Raw genomic sequence first — 5,265 nt, forward strand, 5'->3', positions numbered from 1 at the left:
GTGCATTGGAAAATCTCCTTTAGAGACTTAGAGCATCTATTGATTTATTTTTTACATAAGGTAACTCAAATGAAAAGGTGATTAAAAATACATCTCTTCCACATTGCTATCTGCAAAACATCAGGTATTATGGATGCTAGATTGCATGTCAATATTAAACCTTCACTGATAGATGTACTTAGGTAAATCATGAGAACTCTGTAAATACAAAGTGAATTGTGGACATAAAATGATCATGACACTTGGATAATGGCATCAGGCAGCATTTACATAATAACTAATGACAAACACACATGGCTAGTGATATGTAAAATAAAGTTTTCTTTGCAGAAAAAAAAAAATTACAAGAACCATTCATTGGTGCAGGCCCATCTGGTCTAGGAGAGTGTGAGGGTAAAGCGTAATGAAAGCACACCCTCACTCCTGGTTACCCTTGACTCCTCCTTTGGCATTCTTATTCCCTCTCTACCCCAGTTCCATGGGTCTTTGCATAACTGGCTGCTACCATGATGCCTGGCTTTAGGGCTCTCCCAGCCCCTTGGCCTACATATTCACTTTATCCCAGTGTAGCTGTGATGTTTATCATTTTTTTCTAGCCCTTGCTTCACTGCTAATAATTAGCTCACTCCAAGTTCTGACCCCACTGATTGGGAGGAGCCCAATAGCACATGGTGCTTATGCTCTGGGCCATGCAAATTGGGGGGACCTGACTTTAAATCTCAACTCCACTCAGTAACATGATTATGTGACTTAGTCAGATACCAGATCTCTTTGGGCCTCCCCTTTCTTTCTTTCTTTCTTTCTTTCTTTCTTTCTTTCTTTCTTTCTTTCTTTCTTTCTCTCTTTTAATATATTTTATTGATTTTTTACAGAGAGGAAGGGAGAAGGATAGAAAGTTAGAAACGTCGATGAGAGAGAAACATCGATCAGCTGCCTCCTGCACACCCCCTACTAGGGATGTGCCCGCAACCAAGGTACATGCCCTTGACTGGAATCGAACTTGGGACCCTTCAGTTCGCAGGCCGACGCTCTATCCACTGAGCCAAACCAGTTAGGACGGGCCTCCACTTTGTAAAATAGAATGAGGATATTTGCTACACTTATGTCAAAGAGTTAATGAGTGGAAAGAATGGGCTAATGATGTATCCTAAGGGGAAGGTTGTGACATTTCTGGTAAAAGAAAATATTCAAATTAGTTGGAATGATCTTTTAGAACATTCTTTTATGTTGAGAGAACCTAACCCCCATGCAGGGGTCTATAAGTAGTGGGGAGCACGGAGAAGTTTGCCTTTTTACAAAACGTTTAAAAGGGCTCCTACGAAAGCTGACAACCTACCATGAAGCCAAGATCAAAGCTGTTCTCTTTTAAATGAAAAAAGAAAAGATAACTTATGTTTGTCTTTCTTCACGTGGGGTGCCTTCTCAGGGCTTGCTACTTTGAGAGTGGGAGCCAATGCCTTTAAGATAAAAACCAACATTCTCGCTTGTGAAATTGAAAGGATCCCCCCAAATGATGTGTTGGTGTCGGGGAGAAAACTGTTCTTGGGGAACTGGAGGCCTTCACAGCTGCCAGGTGAGACTCTTGAGGCTGCTCAGGCTACTTCCGAGAAGGCCCCATTTCTCACATGGAGCACTTAGCATCTGGGCCGCTGGGAACCAGAAAGTGGTGCCTAGCAAGGCTCTGTCAGGCCTGGAATTCTCTCCTCCCAGACCCAACTGCTGAGGGTGCCCTCTGGAGGTTTATTCGCTTTTGAACTATCTGGCTCCTGCTTTTAACAGAATTAGTAGGTGTACACAGTTAAGAGTCTAGCATGTGGTGGGTGCAAACCGCAGGTTGCAATTCCACGCTTTAATTGTACAACAGGACTTTGAAGCAGGCCTTTCCCAGGCTGGTGGCGTGCATGGGAAATGCCTTGTAGATATGGCTCACAATAGGGAAATCCTCTCCTGTAGACTTGTGATTGGGGCAGAAAACCTCACTAAAGGGCTGAGCTGTGAGCTATTTTAAAAGAGAGATTAACACTTATTGTAAAAGTGCTAATCACTGATTGAATTAATCAAGGGCCAAACTACAAGGTGTTAACAAGAAAGATTAGTGACTTTGGGTGTGAATATTCAAAACCAGGGATTGTGAAATCTGGGACCAGAGGTTTTCCTGGGTACACAGCAGAAAAAGAACAAATAGAAGGCAAGGTAATGAACTGTTACTTTTACCTAGCCGTTTTCTCTTGAGCAGGCTGAGTAATCATTGTGAAGAACATTAAATGTCAAGTGCATGGAACAGTGCTTGGCTTATAAGAAGCACTTTATTGTTACTCTTTTCTTGTCTATCAAGGTCTCCTGTTAGGACTATCAGCTGAGGACTAGTGCGAAACTTTTGTTTTCTTTAGAGAAAGAAAAATGCCTGGCTCAATTACTTAAAAACAAAACAAAACTGAAGCCTTATTTGCCTGCAGGAAATTGAACAGATCTTAAATGTATAGTTAAAGCTCAACTACTTTAATGTTATCATACACGTAGTTGAGCTTAAAGGACTGGGGAAAATGCTTCAATGCTACGATCTATGCTAAAATTATGTTCACCTGCTTTCTGGAAAAAGTGATCTGTACTCCAAGAATCAAATAGCCAAGAAAATGGAACTTGAAAGTGAAATGAGAACATATAAGGAAATGGTTGATTCAACTAAACAGCTGTGTCCAAATCACTAAAACTAGATGAAATGGTTCCCTAGGAAGTCTGTATTTGCAGGGAACACAATGGGAGGGCAAAGGGGAGGAGGTGGGCACCTGGGGGCGGTTGCTTGGAGAATGAGGAGCTTTGGGAAAGAATATGATGAAAAGGCTGAACAAATCCAAAAGGAAAAAAAGAAACTGAAATAGATAATATATTAAGTGGAGTTAACTTGAAAAAAATCATTAAAAAAAAATCTCTGCGGAGCAATCGATAGTTGAATGACTGCCTTTTTAGTACTGAATTGAGGAAGGAGGAGGAAGGCACTAACATTTATTGGGACTTACTAGGGTCATTGAATGGCTGGGAAGAGTAAAAGGATAACTTGGTTTAGGCCTCCAGCCCAAAGACGACTTCACATTTAAACAGTTCCAGACTAAGGACCTTAATTAAATAGGCGATCCATCCCCTTAAAAAAAATTATCTTTATATTGAAAGTATTACAGTATTCCCTACCCGCCCCCCATTCACCCCCTCCACCCCTCAGGCTTCACCATAGTTGTCTGTGTCCAAGGGTTATTTATGCATATATGCATATAAGTTCTTTGATTAATCTCTTCTCACCCTCCCCCTCTCCCCCCACAACTTCCCTCTGAGATTCATCAGTCTGTTGCATGCTTCCATGTCTCTGGATTTATTTTGTTCATTAGATTCCACATATACGTAATAGGTGATCCCTTTTAATCCTCACTATAATCCTACAAGATGGGTGATATTACAGCTAGAGAAACTGAAGCTCAGTATGAAGTCCTGGAGATATCTACTCAGAATAATTTTTTTACTATAAATGAAATGGATCCAAAGTTGTTCAAGCAATTATCTAAATTTCCTTATATAGAAAAAATGTGTTTACTGTTTAAATTAAGTAGAGTTATTCAGGTAATTGGCATGTTTAAAATTTTTGTCACCTAGATCAGCACTGCCCAATAGAAATGTAATGTGAGACACATAATATGATTTAAAATCTTCTAGTAGTCACATTTTTAAAAGCAAAAGGAACAATTTAAATAATATATTTTATTTAATATATAATTTCAACATGTAAGCAATATACAAAATTATTAATGAGCTATTTTACTTTTTTTTATATTAAGTCTTTGAATTCTGCTGTTAGATTCAGACTATTTCAGTTTGGACTAGCCACATTTCAAGTGTTCAATAGCCACGTGGAGCAACCTTATTGGACAACAGACATATCAGACTACGTGAAGTACACTGGAACACATATCAGGCTAAGTACACTGGTTCTAAGTTTTGGAGATAAATGACCCAGGAGACCACAAGTATGAGGCCCATCAGGATGTGAATGGGTGAATGGTGAATACCTCCTTTTTTGCTTTTCCAGAGGAAAGGCCATAATTTGATTATTTATTTGTTAATTTATTAACTTATTTATTTATTTAGTCCCCAGCACTGATACATATAAAGCAAAAATCATGTTTGATCCAATGGCCTCTGACTGGTCCTAACCCCCCTCTGGAGCAGCTACTGTTAGCAGTGTCATGCTTCTAGGTAGATTTGTATGCGTTTACATACATGCATAGATTCAGAAATATTTCATTGACATGATTGTTTTCAAAAAATTGGTGAAAATAGCACATACGTTGTTTCCCAATTTGCTTTTCTCATTTAGCAAAATGGCTTTGAGAACTCTTCATGTTGGTAGGTTTATCAACCTCATTCTTTTAAACTGTTGCATAGGAGTCTATAATTTATTTAACCATTTCCTCATCAATGGATGGGCTCTTCCTAATTTACTACTGTTATTAGAACAGCAATGGATATAGTGGCCTCTCTTTGATGGTGAAAATACCATCATTTTCAGAGAGGAGGACGGCAAGTCTGTAGAGACTGAGAAATTAAACAAATTGTTCAAACTGTGTGATTGAGGGCCACTGACAATGCCTCTTTGACTTCCCCAAGCCCTCTCTTAAAGCTACACCATTTCCCTCAGATGTTCAAAATAAGTTATTGCAAGTGTTTCTTTGCTAGAGGATACCTCCATTTTTCAAGGTTTTGGAACTGGGATAGAGAATGAATAGAAACAAAATAATTAGAGCCCAGAATAGGTAAAGTCTCCAGCCAGAACAACAGTGTGATTCCAGTTTAGAAAATTCACTGGGATTCTTCACATCCTGACCTCTGTCCTCCAGGTCCTCAAAGCCCTCACATTGCTTCTGGCTGCTCTCCGATGTCCTGACCCAGGCCTGCCTTCTCCTCTCTTCCCCGCTAGTGCCCCATGTTCCAACATTCTTCATCACTGTAATCCTCCCGAGGGATTAAATTAATTAATTTAATATTTAATCCATACACAATTATGACAATTACCAAGAGTCCTCTAACCTTCATAAGGAGACTCATACTTTATTTTATTTTTTAATTGTTTTATATCTTAAAATATTACAAAGAGTATTACATATGTCTCCTTTTTTCCCCGCCCTTAACAATACCCCGGCCTCCCCTACCCCCCAGTGTCTTATGTCCATTGGTTATGCTTATATGCATGCATACAAGTCCTTCGGTTGATCTCTTACC

The sequence above is a fragment of the Myotis brandtii genome, unplaced genomic scaffold (genome assembly GCF_000412655.1).
Source record: "Myotis brandtii unplaced genomic scaffold, ASM41265v1 scaffold810, whole genome shotgun sequence".
Taxonomy (NCBI): domain Eukaryota; kingdom Metazoa; phylum Chordata; class Mammalia; order Chiroptera; family Vespertilionidae; genus Myotis; species Myotis brandtii.